Source organism: Neopelma chrysocephalum, unplaced genomic scaffold (genome assembly GCF_003984885.1).
Source record: "Neopelma chrysocephalum unplaced genomic scaffold, ASM398488v2 Primary Assembly neopelma1_23b, whole genome shotgun sequence".
Taxonomy (NCBI): Eukaryota; Metazoa; Chordata; class Aves; order Passeriformes; family Pipridae; genus Neopelma; species Neopelma chrysocephalum.
The window spans coordinates 5,119,046-5,133,373 of NW_020897692.1; the positions used below are offsets into that span (position 1 = coordinate 5,119,046).

The 14,328-nt window shown below is 37.7% G+C and overlaps 1 long non-coding RNA gene across 1 annotated transcript in view; it reads right to left on the reverse strand.

Moving 5' to 3' along the window:
- Window positions 1-14,328, reverse strand: part of LOC113973261 — a 56,154-nt gene that overhangs the window by 16,634 nt on the left and 25,192 nt on the right. The window lies entirely within an intron of this gene.

Genomic DNA, 14,328 nt, shown 5'->3' on the forward strand with positions numbered 1-14,328 from the left:
AGAGATGTTGTATTGTAGGGGGTCACCAGGAAGAAAGCTGACTTATCTAAAATGTTGCAGTAGTGAGTTATTTTTCTTCCAGTCTTCTTTTCTTCTGACTCAAGTCAAGATCCATTATGAATCTAAAAGAGTACCTTAATGCTGACTCAAAAGGCCCAAGGGGGAAAACAAAAATAACCCACTAGTTATGTGACTTTTAAAAAGGAGAAAGATGCCTAGAAGAAAGTACCTAAGAATGCACTGTAGATAAAGGAAGAAAATTCAATAATATGCACTTAAAAAGGAGCTAAATAGTACTGCTGGAGGTGGATATTAAGGTTGATACACTATACTTAACGAAGAGAAAATATACCAAATCAAAGACTGAGATGAGTAGGGAAAGAAGGAGATGTCTTGCAATACCTACATCACAAAAAGCATCTAGGACATCTGGGCTCTATTTAGTTCTTCAAATATTAAAGCCTAAAGAAAAATACAGACCACAGCTCAAGCCAACACCTTTTAGGAAGAGATTGGTGGTAAGAACTTGAACAAACTGGTAGAACTTTCTCAGGATAAATTCCAGTGAAACATCTCAGAATAGAGTGATAACAATACTTGTAAATAAAAGAAACATTACTAATTAAAAAGGTAAAACCTGAACAAAGGCAGTAGGCAAAAAGAAGGGTGCATTCAGGATGTTCTGGATAAAACTGAATCGGGCTACTCATTATTACAGGAGAAGCTGTCCTTTTGAGAATCTGCAAAATCCAAATTTACTTGCAGAAGAAACCTTCTGTAATACTGATAAATGAAATCATACATGGGACTCTCCATAGAAAACAAGGACTTGCCAGCCCTGGCAGTTGTCCAGTACAGCATTTGACACTGACTTCAGCTGAGTATCAGTATAAATTGTTCATTGGCCTCTAATAGCAAGGATACTGTGAGTTGAATTTAGTTATAGAAAAAACAAATTCTAGGGGAGAGTGTGTTGCTGCTGGAAGGTCACAAAAAATTCTTCTCTCTTCCTTCTCTTTTCCCAAAGCATGCGACCATAAAGCAAATCTGTTTTTTTTTTGTCTTGGAGATGCATATAAGGATATAAGTGTGGGGGGGAAGCGGCGGGTCCACTGAGCCCTTAGAGGTTGATGAGCTTAAACTGTTGGCCATTCCCATGAGAACAGTGAGGCTAATTAATCGTTCCCATGGACACAGCAGCCTTGAGAATCAGGGAGTTGACTAGAAAGGAGATAAACAAGATGGAATGTGCAAGGACAGAGATGTTAGCTGTGTTCACAACTGCAGGGGTTAGTTCTCTGGTGTTTTTGTAGAAACTACGTTGACAGAAATTGTGTGGGAAAGTCGGGGCTAGCTACCTCAATAAAGCAGGCTGCTGCGCTGAGGCGGCAGACTACTCTGGTCTCATCTCTCTGTGTGCGTGTGTCTACTTTCTCTACTGACCAAACCTAACCGATACGACAGATACCCTGTGACATGTAAGACTGGAGAAATGTGGTGAAGAAATCATGAATGTCAAGGTTGTAGCAGGGCGTGTCAGCCCTAGGGGTGGAAGTAAACCATAATGTATAAACTTTACATAATTAAAAAAGGCGGCAAGTTCAAAAAGAGTAAACAGGCATGTGGACAACAGAACCAACTCTACCAGTACTTGAGACATATTTTTGCCACATGAGGTATTTATCATATATCCTTGAACAACAGGTTCCTGTTCTAATGGTAAAGTTTAAAGATTACTTCTACTTAACTTAGATATCTGACTTTTGCCTATATTTTATGCACCAAAAGTGGTATTCATGTCATACTTAGGTCTACCAACATAGATGAGTACATCTGAATTTATCGGACGATTTCAGAAAGCAAATTTTTTGGCCTGTGTTTGGTCAGATGAATAAATTCCATTGATCTTGATTGGTCTTGGTTAGATCAGCAGTGACCACAACAGGAAACTTGGCACCTACTCAGTGGTGAACATTCCCACCTAAAATCAGACAAAAGTAGTGAAGCAGTCCTCTTTAAAAAAGTGCCCAAGCTCACTGAGTACTGGAGACATGTCCCCTTGAGGGATTTTAGGCTTAATTTAAAAGTTTAGAGAAAAAAATTTGTTAGGGTTGGTAAGGAAACAATGCAGAAAGTGATTAATGAGGAGCTATAATCACAGCGTGCTTGATTTGTTTTCCAACACAGAACAAATCCTCAAGTTAGGACTGCAGTAAACCTCGTCCAACTATTGAAGGGAATACAGTGTGTTTGTCTTCACTGAACTGTACCCTCAACATACAGCATCTAATTAAAGACTCCAAAAGTCTGTAAATACTTTGACAAATATTGATATATAAGCCTGAGATCCTCACTTGGCTAGCTGGCTAAGTCTTGTCTCATTTACTTCAGTGATGCTGAAAATGACTGTGGTGATTTCATCATCTACAGCTCCTAATAAAACAGCTAGCCCCAGATGTATGAAGAGGATCTTCCTGGTTTAAAAACTGAAGAAATTATTTCTGATAAAAGAAGAAAAATGGAATCACTCACTGTACATGTCTACTATTGTATGTTATCTGGGAAGAATATTTCCCAAAGTCTTTGTCACTAAAATGAACAATAAAGCAAAGGATCTAATTCAGAGCTGACTCACACCAAAGAAATATCATGAAGAATTTGACTCTGCCACAGTCAAAGTATTTACAACACTTAGACCAATCTGGCCTAAAATACTCAAAACATAGTTAGTTGGATGCTTACAGTCTTATTGCTCACATTATCATGTAAAATTTACATGCTGAGGAATATTTCTTCTGTATCCTCAATTCACGGTGCCACTGGCAACAAATGTCTAGATACCAATCATTTTTCAAATTACAACTAAAGTCTAACTGTGTTTTCAGTTTTGATTATTTTCCTATCCACTTGATGGTAAATCTACCCAAAGGTTATAAATATGACACAAGTCAGCAAGCAAAGGTACATAATTAAGATGCATACAAAATACCTCATGCAGCAAATATTTAATTATATTATTACCTGGGTTTACGTTACTAAATTGCTACACAATTTCATATATAATTGATTTTCCAAGAAAAATACTACTGAAGTGAGTCTGTAGTTCAAAACAGCATGAACTTAATAATACAGAAACAATTTCTATCTCACAAACTATAGTGCCACATGGGATTTGTATGCTGAAAAAAACATTCTTTCATATTAACAGTAGTTTTGAATGTAACATAAAAACTCAATGACTTTTTTTCTCTTCATTTGTTAAGAAGAATACTAACAGGGCCTCCTGTAAGGATATGTTTTGTAGGTGCTTTTGCAGATTATGAAAATAGCTGTGAGAAAATATTCAGATAAAGAAAGACAAAGCTCCAGGTAGCAATAGGTTTCATACTGAGTTGATAAATGCAATTAGGGATCAGAAAGATGAACAATTACTTCAGGGGAGTTTTGATACCAGAATGCAATATCAGATGATTAGGAAACTGGAAAAATATAATCTTTTTCCTATTGCAGAAGCACTCAGCAGCTTCAGCATAAGTGAGAAAACCATTGTGCTATAGCAATGGATATTGCATGCCCTGAAGTGTTCACAGGTTCAGTAATCAAATATGAGGCTAAAGGAATACCTGCCTGATCTTGGGAAGCTAAAAAGCTACATTACCCCAGCACAATGAAAAGAGTACTGTGAAGAGTTAAAATGAAGGACATTTGAGGGATATCCTTCTTGGCCCAGAGAGTTTGATATGGGTGGAAAAACATGCCACCACTACAGTTCTGATGTAAAGTAGATGCATTTCACAGCCACTTTTAATGAAGGAACTATGAATGTACCAATGCTAATATATTGCCAAACCAATTATAGCAATATCACAGGGTTTGTGTTACTAATTGCCAATATTTCTTGTGTAATTGATTCTCAGAGAGCAATATTGCCAGCAGCACACCTCAGCACTACTGATTGCTGCCAGCAGAGGATGCTCAGCCTCCCCTAGACTATGAGGCATGGGATGGTTCTCCACAGCCCTTCAGAGCTGAAGCTTTTGTTTTTGAAGAAAAATTAATCTGAACTTGGTAACTTAACCTCCGATTTGGTCTCTTACAACTTGGAGAAAAAAGGAATGGGATAATAAAACGTGCTGATTAGCTAAGCAACACTAACTCAGTTTTTGTTTCCATTATATAGCTAATGGTCTTTTCTGAACAGGCTTGATTCTTGTATCTGTTTGCATTACAGTCAATTTGTGGTATGAGATTGGTATTATTTATTGAATGCTACACCCAGCTACAAAGTTAAAACTATGACAAGCTTCTATGAACTTAATTACTCTACTGTGAGACACAGTCTTGTATAGATACTATAAATTAAGTTTAGTGAATATGATTGGTGTGACAAAATGGTTAAATGGAAGTTACCAGCTCCATGAAGTTGCTTTAGTAATTTCAAAAACTTTATAGACTGTTGTTTTGACTCGAGTCTAACAGACTTTTCAGACTTGCTTATTTCATGCAGGTAAGCATTCAAAAACAAGTCAACTTTACCTAAATATGTAAGGCTAACCTGAGCCTGAATATGTGCAAAGTTGGAAGCAGGTTAGTATTCAGTATCACTGAGCAATATGACTGTGCACTGATGACTCTTTAATACATTTGATGCTTCAGAATTTTTTTTCACCACTAAAAATACTTAGTATTCCAAAAGGCAGAATAAATTTGATAGCAGCAAATATTAGCAGCCTTTTCTATTTTGTCTAAGCCCTTCTGCTCTAAGTGCTACAGACAGTTTCTGTCTTCTTGTTCCAGTATGTAATTGACAGGTCTGCCCAATGTCCTTCTCTACCTTTTGATTTTTATCCCTGGCTGCTAATAGCATACACAATTTTATACAGTCTCAGTCTATTAACCAAGTGCCTGACCTTGTGGAATGCTGAACACCTGCTGGAATACACTCAGTGCCCATAATTCTCATTGATTTCATTAGGAGGGGAGAGAACTTGCTCTCTCCCAGGTCATTTAGGCTGACCTCACTAGTAAAGACAGAGCTCTTGGCAAACTCCTGCAATTCCAGAAAGTCAGACCAACACCAGAGGTAGCTGCTTCCAGAGCATCCCACTTGGAACTGATGCCAAACAATATTAAGGGTCAGGAAATAGAAATTAGGAGCACAGTTATTCTTCATTCCTTACATAGTCAGTGGAGGGAAATGTTAAGATGTGCCCCACTGGGTCTCATCAGTAACTCATTTACCCCAGCATCATGCTTCTGACTTGTACAAGATATACACTACTAAGGAAAACACACAAGCCAGGCTACCTTCTGCTGCCCTTTCCTCATGTACTCCCAGCACCCACAGCTGTTGCTGTAGGTGTACCAGAAGGTACATTCCTGCCTCTGATACTGTCCTTAGATCCAATAGCATAGGATTTGGTGAATACCAGCAGTTCTGCCTTTATCTTACCTAGCACCTTAGTGACTTCAGAAACCGCACTCTTATCCCCCCTCAGCCTTTTCATCTCCAGCTGAAGTATCTCACACCTTCTAACCCCTCCTCATCAGGCAGCTGCCCCAGACTATTATTTATTCTACTCACTCTTCTCTGCATCTCCTCTAACTCTCCCATGTCTTTCTTGACGCAGGGCCAGAAATGCTCACAATGATGAAAAATGGGGCACACCAAAAGTATAAAAGCAAAATGGTGCATTCTGCTTGTTCTGAGTGATGGAGGATCTGAGCTGCAGAGCTTTATGCTCATATGCCAGTGACCTACCACAGCCATGCATAGCCAAGCCAGTCACCTAAACCTCCTTTTAGGAAGCAGCCCCCTGCAGACATGAGTCATGCCTCTTGGCTTGAGATGTGGGAAGAAACAATACAAGGGAGCATCCTGCAGTGAATTAGAATTTGTCTTGACCCAGGGAGATGTTAGAGAAAAAAGGGAGATGTTCTCAGCATAGGTTCATCTAGGCTGCAGGTTTTCTGGGCAGGTGTGTCTTGGGCTAGGCTTGGTTAAAAGGGAGGTTTTGGTAAAAAAAAATAAAATAAAAAAGAGCATTTGAAGCATTAAGTTTGCATAGTGATGTGAATGAGAATATGCACTAGTGATAAAGGAATACTGAAATATCCTCTAATGAAGACTGGGACTAAGAAAAAACAATGAAAGGGTGAAAGACAGATAAAAACATTTTCTTTTGCTTTGCCCTTTTCTGGAGAGTATGTTTTTCATTTCAAGGATATGACTAGTTTATAATGAAGTGTGAGAAGTGACAGAGAGAAGAAAAGATTGAGTGCTAACTGCTATACCACCAATTATTTTATGCCCCATTGACTACTGTAAGAGTGATTCTGACTACTGTAAGAGTCATTCTTTCTGCTTCAGTTTACATACATAAATTTGGCACTACTCAAGAAAATAATTTTGAGGATTCAGTTTAAAAAAAAAAGGAGAAATAGTATATGAAGAGATAAAATACTACCATTGCACTCGAGTGCAATGTTTTGAGTATCCTCAAAGCCTGAACAGTGAATTAACCTCCAGCAAGACACTTCATGTGTGATTTATTAGGCACCTTGTTTTGGTTTTAGTGAAGTTTCTTGTGAAGGAGGACATTATAATCAACTTTGGAACAGAGTTAGTCACAACCTCTAGCTATGGACACACAACCATTGCTCCATAATATTTATTAACTGGCTTATTTATTTGCAATTCTCAGGGTAGTAAACTAATAAGCTCCCACTAGGCCACTGAAAGTGATATTATCCTTTCATTGGCATCACTAAAACATGTAATAATGAACAATAAAAGTTTAAAAACCTAGAAATTACAAAGATTAAAGGTGAAAGCTAAGAAGTATATATTAGAAATACCAAAAGATGGCCCCACAATGAAAACAAATAAAAACACAAGGAGTTTGTAGTTTATGACTTAAGAGAAATAAGAACTTCCAGACGAATGAAATCTTGTATCAAATTCTTTACATAAATAATATCAAATTCTAATAGTAAAAACTATATGCAAATTGATTTGGTGAAATTTAAGATGTATTTACCAGCAATTACCAGCTACAAATCTGTAGAACAGCATTCACCTCGTAATATGATAGCACATTTACCAATATTCAATCACAAATGCAGTGGTGATAGATATCATAGGCCTCTTTGCTGGACAATGCTTATCAGGTCCAGCCAAGCCTGTTGCATCCTTCCCAGCAGGTGTGAAGTAAGCAATGAAGAATGGCAAACAGTATGGCTTATGCCAAATGCTATCCCTTATGTTCTTTTCTCTTCCCATTTGTAACTGAATGAGTAAAACCAATAGTCAACGTAAGCAGCACAGCTGTCCACATGCACTGTTTGCTTTGCTGTTCCTTTAGGGTTTTGGGGTTTTTTTTTTCCCTAACTCCAGAGAGGGTTAGGTTGGAATATTACGCCACTTCAGAGTTGAAATATAAAGAAATGTATGAAAATGATTTTTACTATAAATGCCTCCAGTATTCACAGTGGACATTTTCCATTTCTTTTCTATGTCTTATATTCTCTTTTGGACTGATTAGGTAGAGCTGTGGACCTCCTTGCTTCTTCCATCTTCTTGCCAGAGGGACCCCAGTCTAAAAGGGAACAGGAACCAGCACCACAAATAACTGTCATTGCAAAACTCAGTTCTGAAAAATTTAGATTGCTGAAGCATATTACTTGGATCCTACCAGTCCTGGGCCTTTGTTAGGAAGGATGTTTTCCAACTTGCACTCCTGCCACTATCAGTGTATGCAAAGTGTTTAATGCCTTGCAGGCACATATGGTGCTTCACAGGAACAGTGTGACTGTAGCACCTATAAAACCTTCTAAAAAGTTGTTCTAAGTGGCTCCTTAGGCCAAGCTAATGGTACTCATGTGGGAGTCCTCGACCCTTCCTTTCCCTACCTCTATCAGGAGGTCCTTTATGACCTCCTCCCAACCACATTTATTCAAATAGAATACGATAGCCTATTCCAGTTGAAAGGGACCTATAATCATCATCTAGTCCAACTGCCTGAGTTGCTCTCCTGAAGTCCAGTGTAGCAACTCTGCTGTCCTTTTTTCTCATCACACTGAAAATTTTAAACTGAACCATCACTGTGGCCAAGACAGCCACCTATCATCACATCCTCAATTAGTCCTTCTGTATTCATAAATACCAAGTCTAGGAGCACATCTTTCCTAGCTGGCTCACTGAATACCTCTGACAAGAAGTTATCTCCTATAAACTTCAACTTCTAATACTTGTTCATCATAGCAGTATGATATTTCCAGTTGCTGTCTGGGAAGTTGAAATCTTCCATAAGGACAAGGGCTACCAATTCAGAAGTTTCTCCTAATTGCCTATAGAATAACTCATCAGTGCTTTCATTCTGGCTGGGCGATCAGTAGTAGACACTCACTACAACATTTCCTTTGTTTACCATCCCCCTAATCCTCACACAGATGCTCTCCACTACATCATTACTAGCTTTAAAGACTGTGCAATCAAACCTCTTCCTAACATACAGTATAACACCTCCTCCTCACTTGTCCTGCCTGTTCCTCCTGAGCAGCCTATAACCGTCCATCCCAGCACTCCAATGATAGGACTCATTCCACCAAGTCTCACTAACACCAATGATATAGTTCTGAGAGCTGACAGATGCTTCCAGATCATCCTTCTTGTTCCACAAATGCACTTCTGAAAACTCATGCTATGCCAGTATTACTGCTTTTTTTCCATCTTTTTGACTGAGGAATAAGTATTTTAGGGAGTCACCTCTTCAAACTTTTTGTGAGGATAAACAAAGCTGACATGGACAGTATAATTATTTTGGAAAAAGTGAGTGATTGCTATCAATCTATCCTTTGGTCTATAAACAATTAGAGTAGTGAATGAAGCTGCTGAATCTGCTAATCGTATGCCAAGTATTCAGGTTTTCTCTTCTTTTTTTTCTGTGGGTTTTTTTCCACTGTTTTTTTCCCCCAATTGTTACTGGAAATCAATCAGGTTTTTCCACTAAAAATTGAGAATATTCCCTGAAATGCCCTGAGCTACTATGCAGAAGTTTCTTGCTATAGAGAAAGAAGAGAAATGCCAAGCTGAGTAAAGAAGCTTATTTTGTTCAGACAAGAAACAAAGTGTACTTTTTCTTCCCCTAAACAATGCATTTTTAAGAGCAGGAGGGAGGATTCTTAAATCAATAACCATTAAGAAGCACAAAGCTGCTGAAAGAATATATCTTCGGAGAAAGAAATTATCAGGCTTGACACAGAAATTACTGGATGAAATTCTATTAATGCAAAAGGGGTCCAAATTAGATGACCCTAACAGGCTTTTGTGGCATTGCAGTCTGAGAAACTATGAAACATGAGGATAAAATAAATATTGTTCATCCCTGTCACAGCTTTTACAGAATGCTTCCCCAGTGACACAAAACTTCACTAATTTGCTTACTGCATTGAATTTATTTTTTTTTCTACATATAGTTTATTAGAGTAAGTTTTTCATATTGTCAAAATCATGTTTTTGATGACTTAAATTCCAAGTCCTTCTCTTCTTTTCAAAGTGAAATACAGAAGAGAGTAAACATACCTGCCACACCAACTGACAGCATTGTCAAGAGCATGGGACAAAGACGACATAGGGGCAGGAAAGGTAAATAATTTCTACTGGGGGGAAAAGATGCTCAATAGACATTAGAGTAACCACCAGAGCCCAGAAGCTTCCTCAAAGGCAAAGAAGAGCCACAATCCTATTTTTCTGCAAAAGATCGAGGGACCGTCCCTTGCTATCCCTCCATGGTCAGGTAACACTCCCCTTCCTACTTGATGGGTGGGCTCTAGAGCTGCTACAAGAAAATAGGCTATGACACCCTACGGCCTGGCCTGTAGAAGACAAAATGTAAATGGCCTGTGTTGTGGCCATACACAGTTCATTCTTCCCCCTGTTCCCACCCTAGTGTGTTAATGCGCACTTTCCCTAGAGTAAGCAAATTCCTGCAGATCTGCCCCAGAAAAGGCCATTTCATTTTCTACTGACAATCCCTGGAAGACGCACAAGCACTCCGTGTTCAGAGGAGTTATGTTTTCCAGGAAACTATCTCTGTGCTGTGCTTCTGCAGAGCTGACCAAGCATCAGAAGACATATAAATGTACACAGCTATCAATTTTACTTCTATAGGTGTGTCTGCATCTTAAGGTTAAAAGCAGTATGATATAAGTCATAAATTCCATAAAGGATATCTAAATACGTGTAATCCCTCTGTAACATGATGACACAGAAGATATTACTGTGCTCAGGGTCTAAGAATATAATGCTTCTCCTCACTCTTCACTGGTAATACATAAAAACCTTTAGAATTGGAAATACTCCCACTTCTTTTTTTTTTTTTATTTTTCCTTCTTATTTTAGCCAATGGATTACCTGCAAAACAAAAATCATGTATTGGTCATTTGGAAAGGAGGAGTGCATAGTTCTTGGACATACATTTTCATGCCATAAATTGCATTCCATAGCAAAATGAAGCTGAGATTTCCTCACAGATAAGAGCATGGTGATGTGATTGTATTCATCACAGATAGGGGCTGGTTCAAGATCTTGCAAGCATAATTTTTAGTGTAAAATCGACTATTTAAATTTCATTAGGCTTAAAATTAACACAATTTATTTCCAAACAGTATTAATCATAATTACTAGAGTTCAGCTTCTGATTACTCTGGGAGTATATATTCATTACCCATTGGCAACCTAAACAGAAACTTAACATACTCACCACTCTATGTTGCCAATTGACAAAAATATTACTGAAACAAAATAAAAATTAAGTTGCAGCTTCAAATGTTAAAAACAACATAGTCAATATTTCAACCACGGTTGAAAAACCTGATTGATTACATAAAGGTATCTTATCAGAGTGGAAAGTAGAGGTATGGGGAGATGAACAGCATCCAATCCCTCTGTGGAGTAACTTCAATAAACTTCACTGTAGTTTTGCCACTGCCAGGATTAGCCCACAAACTTTGAATTAAAGTATGAACCATGCTCTGACAATATTACTACAATTTTTTCATTATTTTAATCCTTGATGAGAGAAAGAAACTGCAGAGAATCCAGGAGCACAAAAATAATTGTTACATTGTTACATAATTCTCCAATTATGGCTTATGGGGACTGCTTCTCAGCCGTCTTTTTGCTCTTATGAAGGTTTTATAACAAGGCTTTTGAATAAAACAAGTGTTTCCAATAGCACCAGCAATATAATGACATACTTTCGCAAAGGAGGAATTTTCTTTTTTTTTTTTAATTCATGTTTCAATTTATGGAGACTCAGCCTTCGATTTGTTCAGATAGCTTAATCCTCACTTATGTTCTTAGTTTAAGTGGATACAAAGAAAAAACCCTCCTAGGACTGGGTTTTTTTCTATTTCCACTCCTCTCTTATAGTATTGTTTGAAAGAGGACATACTTTAAAAGGAATGAAGTTTAAAGAGGCAAGAAATGCAGATCCTCTTGTATACTCTGCTCAACCTGAACTACTCTCATAGGGGTGCAGACTGAGCAAAAATATCTTCTTTGCATCTCTATGTAGCCTGAGACAGTTGACCCTGAACCCAGCCACAATGGGTCAAATGTCAGCTGACCACTTGGTCAGGTCAGCAGGAAGGGATCGTTAATGGTTTCAACACTCATTTGCCTTACATAGTTTCCATTTGCTTGACTCCTTTGGAAAATCAGAAAAATTAGTAGGTCACATATTTTCCCAAGAAATGTTGCTGATACTCTGCCTGATTTTGTAGACTATGGTACATGAGGATTCTATACCCAAACATAGGTCATATAAAAACAGGAATCAAAATGTAGAACTGGCCAAGATCACATAACTGATTCATAAATCACAAGATTATTCATAGATCATAGGTTATATGATCTGATGTGATTTGAGCTTTCCCCAAAGAATTTTAACAGTAGACTCCTATATCAAGTCTATAATGTCTCCGTGAGCTATAGCCTACATCTGAGAAAAATATTCACTGTCAATTCAAAGATATCAGGCAATTGAAAAGACATCATATTCCAAGTTAAGTAGTTCTGTGGATTAATCACCCTCAATACTAAAACCACAAATCTTATTTGTCCATCTTATTTTCTAGCTATAGTATCCCATTATGGCTTTCCACAGCACTAAAGACCTATCTCCAAAAATGTCTTCCTTACATAAGTGTAAATCATAATTGGTTCACCTCTTCATACCCTCTTTGGAGAATCAAAATACATGAAGCTTCTTACATCTCTAAATTTATGGTATATTATAGACTTAAAACTTTTTTTGGTGAAAGATTTGTAATGAGGTCCCTAACATTTCTCTTGTTTTTCAGTATCCTTTTTGAAGATACTCTGGCCTGATTTATTATTATTCCAGCAAATATCTCCCCAACACTGAATAATGTGGAACAGCAGTTTTTCCATTCATACTTGATATTCCTTTCTTACACACCTAAACATCATGTTTGCCCTCTGTCCTTAGCATTTCCCACTGAGTTCCATATTCAGTGGCTAAATGTATCACAAACCCTAGCCTTTTTTCAGCCACACTGCATTTTAGGATATAACACTCGATTTTTCTTACCACAATTGGCCAAATTTTGCTAACATGAGTCATTCTGAATGAAACTGCCATCTAAAGAGGCACAACTCAAAGAGCCAGGTCTCAAAGACGACAAAAGTTCAACTGAGTTTCCCCCAAACACATCCAGAAAGTAGGTAGACTACCCGCTTGTCACCATCTAGGAGATCTGACCTGCTGACATGCAGGCTCAGTCAATTCCTAGGAAAGCAGGATACTGCAGGTTTATGTCCTTTAGTGGAGCAAAACTTAAATGATTCTGCTTAGCACTTCATCCCATCATGCAGAAAAAATACTAAGAAAAAAAGTCATCCAACTTATGGCATACTTATCTTTATCTTAATGCAGCCCCGTGCAACACAACAGGTTTCTGTTTTTATCCTGATAGTTACTTTAAGTTCCAACAAAAACACATTTTTGTAACATGCCCCTTTGTAACCTGATAAGCTTTTCAGCTCTAGAAATCCTTCTGGTTAATAAGGGTCATCGGCAGGGACTAAAAAAGGACAAAGAGGGATTTTAATGCGAAATCAAACATACCAGTGAAAAGCAAGACACTTGAGAAGTCTGCCAATATTCATGCCATAGAAAATAACGGACCTACATTTAAAAATTATAGCCCTATTAAAGCACAGAGATATTGCACTAGAGGTGTTAAAATAACCAATTAAACATGCAGTTTTACTCCTGCAAAAATACAGAGCATTTCTGTGGAAAAAAATACCACTGACAAGAATTCACCATGACTGTTAGAAATCAAAATAAATAAATAGTTTTAATTGGAAAAAGAATATTTGAAACCACAGTGCACAGTTTTGTGGGCAAAGCAAATCTGTTAGCCAGTCCTTTAATAAGCCCACATTGTACTGGATTCGATTTAGCTTTTCTATGAACACAGACATAACCTGTTAATAATTTAACACACCCCTGGTGAAGCAGGAACGCTGTAAATAAAAGGTAAACTAATAAAACAAAAGCAGTGTTTTGGTTTTGCAACTAGATGGCAAATTAATGGAAAAGATTCTTACCACAGTACAAAATCTGAAAATGTTACACACATAGAAATCATGAGATCCAAAATTTAAGATTCAATGACAGGTATTTCTCATACTGCATAACACAAATAACAGGTTTTTCTTTTGTAATGGTTTCTATGTTGTGTGTGTTCCCAGTCCTGCTAAGCAACATAGCTGTGGGAATTTCACTTCAGAAAATTCTTCACTTCTTTTCACTACAATTTTTTCTCTATGTTTTTCTATAGACAGAAGCAATGCATGAGTGCTACATGTTCCAAGCACATGATCAAGGGACAGGAATGCGTGATCAAACCGGAGCTTTCATACACTCAGACGAAGGTATTGCATGTTAGTGGGACAAAATTTAATGTATTTATTTAAATGAAGAATGAGCAATACTCAAAATTACATCAGGGATGGAAAAGCACTTTGCATTAGTTAATCTACTTCAGTATGTTACAGGTTTTACTTGCTGATTATTCCAAGCTTTGCACTGAGTGACAGAGTGACAGAGGCTACAGAGCACCAGGCCATGCAGATGTGAACAACCAGCTGCTGGGATCACTCACTGCTCTCTTAAATTTCACCATCTGAGCATGCTCCTAGGGCTAACTTGGACCGCAACAATGGCAATCTGTACTAAATAAATTTGCTACATTATCAAGAGCAGAATAGCTGTGTTAGGCTGACACCAGCTA